The 13,974-nt window shown below is 44.3% G+C and overlaps 1 protein-coding gene across 1 annotated transcript in view; it reads right to left on the bottom strand.

Moving 5' to 3' along the window:
* Nucleotides 1-13,974, bottom strand: part of LOC141110996 (L-amino-acid oxidase-like) — a 53,576-nt gene that overhangs the window by 29,626 nt on the left and 9,976 nt on the right. The gene's annotated exons all lie outside the window — the stretch shown is intronic.

The following is a 13,974-nucleotide window of genomic DNA, read 5'->3' as shown; positions in this document are numbered from 1 at the left end:
ATACCAGTTTAAATTCCCCTCTGAAGTCATATCCACCATCACCTCTGCTGAATGCTGCCCACTGGGGAGGTAAAGGGGCATGCTGGAAAGTCCTGCCTACAACTGTGGTCATTAAGCCTAACATCAGCCTGTTCTGCAAAGGTAAGCAAATTGGAGGACCCTTTTTTAAAATAACATGGTGCTACAGCCCCGTGAATTTTGGTGGATGTGAATACGCACATCTCAGAAGATGCGTGAGAGTGTCATTAACAATTAATGTCACTGCTGTGTATCTGCTAAAGGGCAGCACATTTCTGTGGTGTCAGCAAAGCGATTTTTCATGTGTTCTCCACACAAAGAAATGTGAACGCAGACTAAATGTCTCAGTTACATTGGCGGTCAGTGTAAATCTTCTCATTACATTGGGGCTTGGTATATAATCCTTTCATTTACACTAGTGGTCAGTGTGAAGGTCCCCCTTACATTGGTTGTCAGTGTAAATTATTCATTACATTGGTGATCAGTATACATTTCCCTTTACATTGGTGGTAAGTGCAGAATTGCCCTTAAACTGGTGGTCAGTGTAAATCCCCCTTTACACTGGTGGTCAGTGTAAATTCCCCATAACATTGGTGGTCGGTATAGAAGTGTCAACTTACATTGGTGGTCAGTGCAAATCTCCTCAACAATGATTGTCAGTGTAAATTCCCCTTACATTGATGTTATTGTATATTCCCCCTTACACTGGTGGTTGGTGTAAATGTTCCTATTACATTGGTGTTAGTGTAGAAAATCCATTTTATATTGGTGGGTGGCGCAAAAACCCCCATTACATGGTAGTCAGTGCAAACTCCCCTTCACATTGGTAGTCAGTGTAAACCCCCCTTTACATTGGTGGTCATTGTAAATTCCCCATTACATTGGTGGTCAGTGTAGAATTGTCCATTACATACTTGCCAAAGATTTCCAGCTTTGCTCTACATGATTCAGAATTTGCCACAGTGTACTGCCTCCTAACTAATCCCATCCCCCCACCATGCCACTGATCCCATCAACCCCCCAGCATTGCCACTAAATACCCCCCCCCAGCATTGCCACTGGTTCCAGGAGTCCTAGGATCCCTAGGAGTTTTCTGTCTATTATTGGGTCCCGTCACCTAACCAGTCCATGGCGTGCAGACAGTGAGTAGATTATGTGTTGTAACCTTTAGCAACCAATCAGTGAGCAGTAATGATGTGCATTAACCTCTTGCAACCAATCATTGAGCGGTAAGGATATGCCGCAACCTCTAGCAACCAATCAGTGAGCAGTAATAATGTGCAGTAACCTCTAGCAACCAATTAGTGAGTGGCAAGGATGTCCAGTAACTTCTAGCAACCAATCAGTGAGCAGTATTGATGTACAGTAACCTCTAATAACCAATCAACAAGCAGAAGTCACGTGCTGTAACCTCAAGCAAATAATTAGTGAGCCATAATGTGTGCTGTAACCTCTAGCAGCCAATCAGTGGGCGGCAATGATGCACTGTAACCTTTGGCAGCCAATCACAATCACTGCCTAATCTGATTCAGTAAACTGATTTTGAGTCTAGCTGCTTTTTTTTGTATGTCTCAGAGCAGGTGGAGAGCAAAATTACATGGAGGGGGGGGGGCCCAAGAGAATTTTGCCCAGGGTCCAATCGATATAAAGACGGCCCTGAGGGCTATATATATTTGGACATAGGCACAATTTTAGTTTTTTTTCAGGTATTTACCAAAATATATTCAAGCTATAGTTATCTAATGGATATGGGCTGAAAGTGCACACTCTCAGGTTTAATTTGAGGGTATGTACATCCAAATCTGAGGAAGGATTTAGGAATCACAGCTCTTAAGAAGCCATCCCTCCTTTTTCAAAGGACCAAAAGTAATTGGACAATTGAATCAAAAGCTGTTTCATGGCCAGGTGTGGGCTACTCCTTTGTTATTTCTTCATCAATTAAGCAGGTGAAAGGTCTGGAGTTGATTTTAAGTGTGGCATTTGCATTTGTACACTATCGCTGTGAACCTACATCATGCATTCAAAGGAGCTGTCCATGCAAGGGAAGCCATTGTAAGTCTTCAAAAACATTCTGAGGAAAGAAGAACACACTGGTGAGCTCAGCATCATAAAAAGGCCTGGACGTCCACGCAAGACAACAGTGGTGGATGATCGCAGGATCCTTTCTATGGTAAAGAAAAACCCATTCACAACATCCAGACAAGTGAAGGACACTCTCCAGGAGGTGGGCATGTCATTGTCAAAGTCTACAATCAAGAGAAGTGCAAACCATTCATAAGCATAAAGAATACAAAAACCAGATTAGACTTTGTCAAAAAACATCTAAAAAAGCCAGACCAGTTCAGGAAAAGCATTCTTTGGATGGATGAAACTAAGATTAATCTGTACCAGAATGACAGGAAGAAAAAAGTATGGAGAAGGCTTGGAACAGCTCATGATCCAAAGCACACAGCGTCATCTGTAAAACATGGTGGAGGCAGTGCGATGGCATGGGCATGCATGGCTTCTAGTGGCATTGGGTCATTGGTGTTTATTGATGATGTGACAGAAGACTGAAGCAGCTGGATGAATTCTGCAGTGTTTAGAGATATACTGTCAGCCCAGATTCAGCCAAATGCAGCAAAGTTGATTGGACAGAGCTTCACAGTACAGATGGACAATGATCCAAAACACACTGCAAAAGCAACCCAGGAGCTTTTGAAGGAAAAGAAGTGGAATATTCTGCAATGGCCGAGTCAATCACCTGATCTCAACCCAATTGAGCATGCGTTTCACTTGCTGAAGGCAAAACTAAAGGCGGGAAGATCCACAAGCAAAGAACAATTGAAGACAGCTGCAGTTAGAGCCTGGAAAAGCAACAGAAAGGAGGAAACCCAGTCTTTGGTAATGTCCATGGGTTCCAGACTTCAGGCAGTCATTGCCAGTAAAGGATTCTCAACAAAATATTAAAAATGAACATTTTATTTATGATGATATTAATTTGTCCAATTACATTTGAGCCCCTGAAAATGGGGGGACTGTGTATAAAAATGGTTGTAGTTCCTAAAATTTGTACTTATATTTATGTTTAACCCCCTGAATTAAAGCTGAAAGTCTCCACTTCAAATTAGTTTGGATTGTTTTAATTTTATTCTGGTGGCATACAGAGCCAAAAGTATGAAAATTGTGCCTGTGTCCAGATATATATGGACCTAACTGTATGTAATGGAGATCCCCACTTGGGACTTTTTTGTTTGTTTCTTAGGCTAGGCTGATAAATGCAACTTGTGTGGGAAGTTAAACTTATGGCTTAGCAGCCATGCTCAACAATGTGAAGTTTCCCTGGCAACTGCCTCTAATACCTGTGTACAGCACAACTGTAATGCTATGTACACACGATCGAACATTCCGACAACAAAACCGTGGATTTTTTTCCGACGGATGTTGGCTCAAACTTGTCTTGCATACACATGGTCACACAAATGTTGTCGGAAATTCCGAAAGTCAAGAATGCGGTGACGTACAACACGTACGACGAGCCAAGAAAAATTAAGTTCAATAGCCAGTGCGGCTCTTCTGCTTGATTCCAAGCATGTGTGGACTTTTGTGCGTCGGAATTGTGTACACAAGCTTGGAATTTCTGACAAGTCTTGTAGTAGGAAAATTTGCGATCTGCTCTCAAACATTTGTTGGCGGAAATTCCAACAACAAATGTTCTATGGAGCATGCACACGGTCGGACTTTCCGACAACAAGCTCACATCCAACATTTGTTGTCGTAAAATCCTAGCGTGTGTACGGCCCATTAGAGTTAGGGCCCAATTGCATGTCTGCATTGTGGCAACGAGTGCTAAAATGCTTGCATTAATGTGCAATTACCACAATGCATGGCGATGCAGCTGCTCTGAGTGTGATGCATTGAGGTGCCATTTATTGTGAACAGTACCCCAACACATTGTACAGGAGAGCCTATCACATGATGCATGGCAGCACACCACAACCCATATAGTATGCTTTGTGGTGTGCTAGGTTTTTACAAAAGGGTCATGTATGTTTTTTAATCTGTTGTGATTCATTGGAAGCCCATTCACAATTATAGGCTGCTTAACCCAATGCACATCAATGAATGCCATGCGGCGTGTTAATGCACATGTATTAATGCACCACAACAGTTCATGGAGACATGTAAAGTTACTGAAAGGTAATTTCTAAGGTTGAAAGTACTAAGGACAGCCAGCCAGCTGACTGTCAAACATGTATGAATGTCACTCCCTTGACTGCTTACACTGTTATCTACATGCCAAGAGTGCAGAGAGTATGACTTCCTATTAACAATATTAAAAAACTAGATTATTGGTAGGAATATTGATGGATAATTCTGCTAGAAGTCTGTTTTATTATGTTTTTAGTCATCTGGTCAGTTCCTCCAGTATGACCCATCATAAGAATGATATACTTGAGACATGTAAAATAAATGTTCTGTAGTGCTGTTATTTATTTATTTATTTATTTAATATTTTTTATTAATTTTAACAAGGTTCATATTAATGTAATGCTACCCCAGCAGGAGCCACTGGATTTCTGGTCCCCCTATTCCTGCATAGCCAGGCAACACACATTTTTACTCTCATTCAAAGACAAGAAAACAGTCCAACAACTTGTTTTTGATGTTTTATTGGTAAACCTTTAAACACAGAAGGCAATATGAACTTCAAATGGCTATATTCTCCTTAGCTGTATCATATCTTTGCTCTTTACCTGTGAATGGTACATAGACTGAGGAATAGAGCTACTGTATATCATATTACATATGGAGGTTCCTCAAAACATACTGTTCAATTACCTAAAACTGGCAAACAATACAGGTATCACAAAAACAGAAAAACAGAAAGAAGAAGTAGGAAACAAATAAGAAGAAAGACCTCTACACTAAAAAAAAGGCTCAAAAGGGAGTGATATATTAAACCCATTGATTCCAAAAACCGAGATCAAATTTGTGTGCATTTTTTAATATGCTCATCAAACTATCATTCACCATGATAAAGTTACGTTTATTTTTGACAAGGTTTAGAGGGATGTTTTTGGATCCCTGGGGAAAAGTTACTTCAAAGCAACGCATCCTCTTTGGACTTTTCAGATTGACCAAGGTCACGGAGCAGTTGAGCACATATATTATAATCCAAAAGCTGTGAACATTTGGGCATTATTATTTCTTTTTAGTTCTGATCCAGTTTTCAGTTGAAAATGGCCGGCACAAAACAGCAACACATACCTTGCAATTAAAAGTAATTAGCAAAGAATTTTTATTAGGAAAAAAAAGCAGAGGAACCTCCATTTATCAGCTTTGACATACAAGTAAACAACATGCCATTATTTATAGTTATATGTGTGTACTAGCTTGTTTCCTAAAATAGACTGCCAACAAAACGTCTCTTTTAGATCTGAATAGAGTTAGAAAGAATTAGAACCCTTTTTGTCATTTAAGGTTGACTGTATCCCTTAAAGTGAGATCCCCTTCACTTCCTGTTGTGTCATTAGGACAAAAAATGAGGAGAATGTGTCTTAAGCCTAGTACACACAATCAGAAAATTGTACGAAAAATACAGCTTTCGAATCAATTGCTCGATAATCTGAACATTAGTACACAGCTTTCGAGAGCTGATCACGACAGTTTGTCTGATAAACAATATTTTTCTCGTACGATTCCAGATTATATGATTTTAGTTTAATCAGTGCAGTTTTTAATCCAAAAATGCAATATAAATACAATACTATACATTAGATCACTTCTGAATTTTTATTTTGTTGTACAAGAATTTTCGTAACTCTAGTAACCTCTTCATTTTCAATATGGAGACTAGCATGCAAAAAATAAATAAAATGGACGATCATTTATCCGATAATCTCATCATGTGTACCAGGCTTTAGACAGCGTTCAGTTCATTAGTAGAGTGGGGATGGCTTTGGGCATCTGTCAGGATTGTATTGCTTTCTGAATCCCTATCAGTAAAGCTGGCCATAGATTAATCAAAATTTGGTCAGTTCAGAAGAGACCAGCTGAATGTCAATCCATGTGTGGCCTTCCCTGTTCCCCAGAAGTCAATTGTTAGATTGACTTCTACCAAACAGTAATCTTGGAAAACTGTTGGAGATCAGTGGCTGGAGTCACTAATCAGTGTATTCTGAGAGCGGAGAGTCCCCCTTTCAGAATACAATGTTTTGGCAGGAAGGATTCCTCCATCCACCTCATTTGTGTTGCTGGAGTAATCATCTGTGGCCAGCTTAAAGCCTTGTACACACCATTCGGGTTTTTTTTTCATTCAACCCGAAAAAAAAAAACTGACAGCTCCAGTTGGAGCTGCTGTGCTAACAATGCAATGTTAGCACAGCGATCTCCCCGGCTGAGCTGTTGTGTTGTGAGCGCTGATCGGGAACTGGTCGGCTGCTGGTTTTGCAGCATACTGGCTTCTGTCGGACTGGCTGGCATACGCACGGGCCAAATGTCAGCTGGTTTTTATTGAACCACCCAATGTCGCCCGACTAGGCTTTAGATTTCTTTACTGACAGGGATCTGGACAGGAAGTTGTACAAAATCTCTCCAAAGGGGACATCAACAAATACCTAATGCAGTTCTAACCCTTCCCCACTCTATACGAAACTAAAAACAACATTATTTGCTGGTATTCAACTAAGAAAAAGGGACTAGGCTCATTTGGCTTAAACTGAAGATCAGTAATGTTTTAAGGTATAGGTGGTGACTTTAACCTTGTGGCCCACCCCCAGATAGACAGGAGCACTGCCTCTCTTTTCTCTAAATCATTCCCCAAATCACTGACTAAAACACTACAGTCATTACAATTACAATTATTAGATGCTTGGCTATCACATAACTCCAGAGCTTAGGACTATACATTTTATTCCAACCCCCCCACAATTCTTTTGCCAGGTTGGACTACATTTTTTGTATCCCCATTATTCTAGCTAACTCCACCAATTCTGAAATCCATCTCTGCCCATGGTCTGACTATAACATTGTAACCCTATTTACTACTCTAATTGGTTTGTCAGACACTCCATACACTTGGCGTTTAAATGACTCTCTGCTTACGGACCCCATTATCTGTCAAGAGTAGGGATGAGCTTTGTGTTCGAGTCGAACCCATGTTCGACTCGAACATCATCTGTTCGACCATTCGCCGAATTGCGAACGATATGGGCCGTTCGCGCCAAATTCGTGTGGCGCGTCTCGGCCCATAATTCACTGCGGCATCGCAGTGCACTGCTGGCTGATGATTGGCCAAGCATGCACTATGACCCGCATGCTTGGCCAATCACAGCGCCGTCTGAACAGAGAGCCGTAATTGGCCAAAGCCAAGGAGGCTTTGGCCAATTATGGCTCAGGGGATTTAGTACACGCCCCACACTATATAAGGCCGCCTGCACAGCGGCCCTGTGTAGTGTGTGTTCCTGCGTTGAAAGAGATAGACAGAGAGACAGTGTAATTTGATTTAAGTTAGATTTAAGTTACAAAAATTAGGATAAAGAAGAGAAAAAAGAGAAAAAGGATGAATGAGCAAGAGATACAAAAGCAAATGATCTCTGCCTTGAATTGAATCAATATTGGCAGAGACAATACCACAATAGACACCAATTCATGCACTGAATAAAATCATTATGCAAGAGAGTATGGCGTGTATCCTAATTTTTGTTTCAAAACTTTATTTTCCAATGCAGTTTACACGTCTCATTCCATCACTCCCTCGATGCAGTTGGTGCTGGGATCTATCTGGTCTTTCTCCCGGGGTTGCGATGCGCCCAGGCCATGCCCGTCCTACCATTGACGGGGGTGGGCCCTGGCCTCGGCGTCATGCTTCCCACGTCCTGCTTGCGACGTCGTATGGCTACCGCATAGCGGGATCATCAGTGGCTCACCATCCAGGACCTTGGCGCTGCGGGGTTGGGAGGTGGCAGCAATATCTCTCTGGCTACCCCTCCCCATCCTCCCCCTGTCGCGTCATTACGTCCGCCCATGACGCTGGCGGGAGCGCGCCCCTGGCCCGCGGCCTTTTAAAGGCTGTCATGGGCCGGGCACCTCGAGGTTTCGCCATGTTCTCTTTGGGGCATGCTACCTGGCCCGGCATTTTTCACCACAGGTAACCTTTTTGCACACCTCCACACGGCTCCACTGACACCAGCAGTGGCCTCCTCTATTGCACTCACATTTCATTTCACATACACTTCCACGCTTCTCTCTTGTTTTGGGCCTCTTCCTATAATACTCACACTCACTCACACATTGGTTCCATACCTAGTTTTTCCCTCTACACTCTCTCCACACCCCTCACACTCGACTTACTTCACCTATCTCCCTGTTTGTTTTCACAGTTTTCCTTCTACTCTCTTGGCCTCGTCGCATGTCCTCGCCTGGTGACCCCTGTGGTGCTTTGGCCACTTTGATAGCCATGGCCGACGGTTTCCTGGAGCGGGCTCTCTGCCTCAACCCCAGGGGAGATTTAGTGGACCCAGACCAACATTGCACTCTAATGTATGGGTCATTACCGACCAATGCATTATCTGTGAGTACATTAACAACTTGCATCCCCGTAGCTTATCTTCCCCATACCTCTGTTCCCACATTAACACACGTTTATTGTTTTAATGCAGCCCACTGCATCAGACTCCTGATGATTGGTTTCAAGCCAAGAAACGCGTAGAGTTAACAACTATTGATGCACATACTCATTTTATTGTACTATGTACTTTTTCTTGCAATTGTACAATCAGCATTTGAATTATGTCTGTAAATATACTATTTTTAATATGCTTCATGGTGGCCTTAAACATGTTCCATTTATGACTGTATTTTGTTCTAAGATCTATGTTATTAAACTTTATACCATCATTATCTTGCAACATTTTCTGTGGGTAATATTAATATGTACAGGATCCACCCTAGACATCTCACCACAGCACTCTCCTTAATGTGGACACACTCACCAACATGCCTCATACAAAGTCCCGCCTTCATCCTCCATATTTTTTCTGTATTCATTGGGATGGAGGCATGTTGATGCACTCTGATACAAGTAAGTGGACAGGTCACAACCCCATTTTCGGTTATACGAATACCCGGGTGGCAGACACCCGTTTTTCTGTGGCCTGATTAATCCACCTATTAAGTCCACATGTACCAACCCTAATTTACTCTTCAATCATGCCAACTTATCTCTATTCCCCACCATATTAATTTTTCATTCTCTCTTACTATCTATCCCTACATTCTTTGTTTTGTTGCTTTGTTGTTTTTTGTTACAAAGTCCCGCCTTCATCCTCCATATTTTTTCTACAAGTTAGTGTAGTGCGACCTCTGCACAGTGTTCAGCTAAAACTACAAGTTAGTGTAGTGCGACCTCTGCACAGTGTTCAGCTAAAGCTACAAGTTAGTGTAGTGCGACCTCTGCACAGTGTTCAGCTAAAGCTACAAGTTAGTGTAGTGTGTCCTCCTCACAGTGTTCAGCTAAAACTACAAGTTAATGTTGTGCGACCTCTGCACAGTGTTCAGCTAAAGCTACAAGTTAGTGTAGTGCGTCCTCCTCACAGTGTTCAGCTAAAACTACAAGTTAGTGTAGTGCGACCTCTGCACAGTGTTCAGCTAAAGCTACAAGTTAGTGTAGTGCGTCCTCTGAACAGTGTTCAGCTAAAACTACAAGTTAGTGTAGTGCGACCTCTGCACAGTGTTCAGCTAAAGCTACAAGTTAGTGTAGTGCGTCCTCCTCACAGTGTTCAGCTAAAACTACAAGTTAGTGTAGTGCGACCTCTGCACAGTGTTCAGTTAAAGCTACAAGTTAGTTTAGTGTGACCTCTGCACAGTGTTCAGCTAAAACTACAAGTTAGTGTAGTGCGTCCCCCTCACAGTGTTCATCTAAAGCTACAAGTTAGTGTAGTGCATCCTCCTCACAGTGTTCAGCTAAAACTACAAGTTAGTGTAGTGCGACCTCTGCACAGTGTTCAGCTAAAGCTACAAGTTAGTGTAGTGCGTCCTCTGAACAGTGTTCAGTTAAAGCTACAAGTTAGTGTAGTGCGTCCTCCTCACAGTGTTCAGCTAAAACTACAAGTTAGTGTAGTGCGAGCTCTGCACAGTGTTCAGCTAAAGCTACCTGTAGAAGGTTGGTGGCGTTTTCCTGATCCTAGCACTACTGCAGGCAGCTAAATAAGCTACAAGTTAGTTTCTTACGAGCTCTGCACAGTGTTCACCTAAAGCTACCTGTAGAAGGTTGGTGGTGTTTTCCTGATCCTATCTCTACCGCAGGCAGCTAAATAAGCTACAAGTTATTTTTTTGCGAGCTCTGCACAGTGTTCAGCTAAAGCTACCTGTAGAAGGTTGGTGGTGTTTTCCTGATCCTATCACTACCGCAGGCAGCTAAATAAGCTACAAGTTAGTTTTTTGCAAGCTCTGCACAGTGTTCAGCTAAAACTACAAGTTAGTGTAGTGCGACCTCTGCACAGTGTTCAGCTAAAGCTACATGTAGAAGGTTGGTGGTGTTTTTCTGATGCTATCACTACCGCAGGCAGCTAAATAAGCTACAAGTTAGTTTTTTGCGAGTTCTGCACAGTGTTCAGCTAAAGCTACCTGTAGAAGGTTGGTGGTGTTTTCCAGATCCTATCACTACCGCAAGCAGCTAAATAAGTTACAAGTTAGTTTTTTGCGAGCTCTGCACAGTGTTCACCTAAAGCTACCTGTAGAAGGTTGGTGGTGTTTTCCTGATCCTATCACTACCGCAGGCAGCTAAATAAGCTACAAGTTAGTTTCTTACGAGCTCTGCACAGTGTTCACCTAAAGCTACCTGTAGAAGGTTGGTGGTGTTTTCCTGATCCTATCTCTACCGCAGGCAGCTAAATAAGCTACAAGTTATTTTTTTGCGAGCTCTGCACAGTGTTCAGCTAAAGCTACCTGTAGAAGGTTGGTGGTGTTTTCCTGATCCTATCACTACCGCAGGCAGCTAAATAAGCTACAAGTTAGTTTTTTGCAAGCTCTGCACAGTGTTCAGCTAAAACTACAAGTTAGTGTAGTGCGACCTCTGCACAGTGTTCAGCTAAAGCTACATGTAGAAGGTTGGTGGTGTTTTTCTGATGCTATCACTACCGCAGGCAGCTAAATAAGCTACAAGTTAGTTTTTTGCGAGCTCTGCACAGTGTTCAGCTAAAGCTACCTGTAGAAGCTTGGTGGTGTTTTCCAGATCCTATCACTACCGCAAGCAGCTAAATAAGTTACAAGTTAGTTTTTTGCGAGCTCTGCACAGTGTTCACCTAAAGCTACCTGTAGAAGGTTGGTGTTTTCCTGATCCTATCACTACCGCAAGCAGCTAAATAAGTTACAAGTTAGTGTTTTGCGAGCTCCGCACAGTGTTCAGCTAAAGCTACCTCTAGAAGGTTGGTGGTGTTCTCATACTACAGGCAGGCAGTTGATTTTGCTAGCTGCAGTATCAGTATATATATATATATATATATACATATATATATATATATCCCAGCTTAGTGCAGCTACAGGCCATTAGTATGTCTGGAAGGCCAACAAGGAGAGGCAGACAGTCACAAGCCAATAAAAGAGGGCAAGCAGGCTCTGTGTCTAGAGGCAACAGTGCTAGTCATAAAGACGGTGCATCCTCATCAGCACGTGGCCGTGGGACACGCTTGGCCTTTTTTTCGGCAGCTGGCCGCGTTGAGCCACAACATGCGGAAGACTTGGTCGAGTGGATGACCAAGCCGTCCTCATCCTCCTCATCCTCTCTCACCCATGCTCAGGGTACTTTGTCTGGCAAAGCAGCTGCCAACGTGGCCTCTTCCCTCGGCTCAATGGCATCAGTGACTCCTTCCCTAGCCCCACCATGTCCTCCTGAGGAGTCCCTCAAACTGTTTGACCACAGTGTTGGGTACATGCTCCAGGAGGATGCCCAGCATTTAGAAGGCTCTGATGATGATACTGAGCTAGATATAGGCAGTAACATGAGCACGGAAAGAGGGGGTGCCCAAGAAGGACAACAATCTGGCAGTCATGCTCCCCCTGCTGCAGCATACTGCCAGGTTTGCTCCAGTGATGAGGAGGGAGGGAATGATGAGGTCACTGACTCAACATGGGTGCCTGATAGGAGAGAGGAGGAGGAGGAGGAGGAGGAGGCACATCACCAACAAGGCAGGATGCCCTCCAGGGGCCAGCCTAAGGGCAGCACACTGACTGCATCACACCCCAAAGCTCCGCATGTGCAGGGCGCTGCTGTCTCTGTGCGTTATTCCAAAATTTCTTTGGTGTGGGCCTTTTTTGAGACGAGTGCATCAGATTGCACCGCTGCTATTTGCAACATATGTCTCAAGCGTATCTCGCGTGGCCAAAACATCTCCCGCTTGGGCACCACATGCTTGACCAGACATATGTTGACCTGCCATGCAGTTAGTTGGCAAGCGTATCTAAAAGACCCACACCAAAGAACAAAGCGGACCTCTCCTTGCTCCTCATCAGCTGAGATCTCTAACCCCACTATACCTTCAGTCCTCTCTGAGACCTGCAGAGAGAAGAATGAAGGTGTAGAATTAGGTGTGTCACAGCCAAGTACTTGTGGGCAATCTGCTTTCAGTACACCAATGTCAGATTGTACCAGGCAAATTTCCCTGCCCCAGCTTCTGCACCGCCGAAAGAAGTTCGCTCCCAGCCATCCACATGCCCACCGGTTGAATGCTAGCTTGGCAAAATTGCTAGCACTTCAACTGCTTCCTTTTCAGTTGGTAGACTCTGCCCCCTTCTGTGAGTTTGTGGAATGTGCGGTTCCTCAGTGGCAGGTACCCAAACACCACTTTTTCTCATGGAAGGCGATTCCGTCTCTCTACCGGCATGTTGAAGGCAATGTCCATGCCTCGCTGGACAGGGCGGTCAGCGGTAAGGTGCATATTACCACTGACTCATGGTCCAGCAGGCATGGACAGGGACGTTACCTAAGTTTCACCGTGCATTGGGTGACTCTGCTGGCAGTTGGGAAGGATGCAGGACAAGGTGCAGTAGTGTTGGAGGTTGTTCTGCCACCACGCCTCCAAAATGCCACACCTTTCTCCTACACCCCCTCCTCCTCTTCTTCCTCCATGGCCTCTTCCTGTGCTTTGTCCTCGGAACCAGCGGTGCTCCGTAGCCGTTCAAGGGGCTACGCAAGTATGCAGGCCAAAAGATGCCATACGGTGCTTGAGCTGGTGTGCTTGGGGGACAGGAGCCACACTGGGGCAGGGGTTCTGTCAGCTCTGCAGGGGCAGGTTCAGAGGTAGTTGATGCCACGCCAACTTAAGGCAGGAATGGTGGTTTGTGACAATGGCACCAACCTCCTCTCTGCACTCCGACAGGGACAAATGACCCATGTGCCCTGTTTGGCTCACGTCCTTAACTTGGTGGTGCAGCGGTTCTTGGGCAGGTACCGGGCTTACAGGATGTCCTGAGGCAGGCCAGGAAAGTCTGTGTGCATTTCCGACGGTCATATAATGCCAGTGCTCGGCTGGCAGACCTCCAAAAGGAGTTTAACCTGCCCAAGAACTGCCTAATCTGTGACATGCCCACCAGGTGGAACTCAATGTTGGCCATGCTGCAGCGGCTGCACAAGCAGCAGAGGGCCATCAATAAGTACCTGTGCGACTATGGCACCAGGACAGGGTCAGGGGAGCTTGTTTTTTTCCCCACGCCAGTGGGCCATGATCAGGGATGCATGCACTGTACTGTCACCATTTGAGGAGGCCACGAGGATGGTGAGCAGTGACAGTGCATGCATCAGTGACACTGTCCCCCTCTTCCACCTGTTGGAGCACACGCTGTGTGGAATAATGGACAGGGTACTTGAGGCAGAACAGAGGCAGGAAGAGGAGGATTTCCTTAGCTCTCAAGGCCCCCTTTATCCAGACAGTGTTCCTGCGTGCCCACCGATCACACAGGAAGAGGAGGAGGAGGAGG

Source organism: Aquarana catesbeiana, linkage group LG10 (assembly GCF_042186555.1).
Source record: "Aquarana catesbeiana isolate 2022-GZ linkage group LG10, ASM4218655v1, whole genome shotgun sequence".
In the NCBI taxonomy this organism is placed as follows: Eukaryota; Metazoa; Chordata; class Amphibia; order Anura; family Ranidae; genus Aquarana; species Aquarana catesbeiana.
Note: the sequence above shows the minus strand (reverse complement) of the source record. Positions and strands in the feature narration are given on the sequence as shown.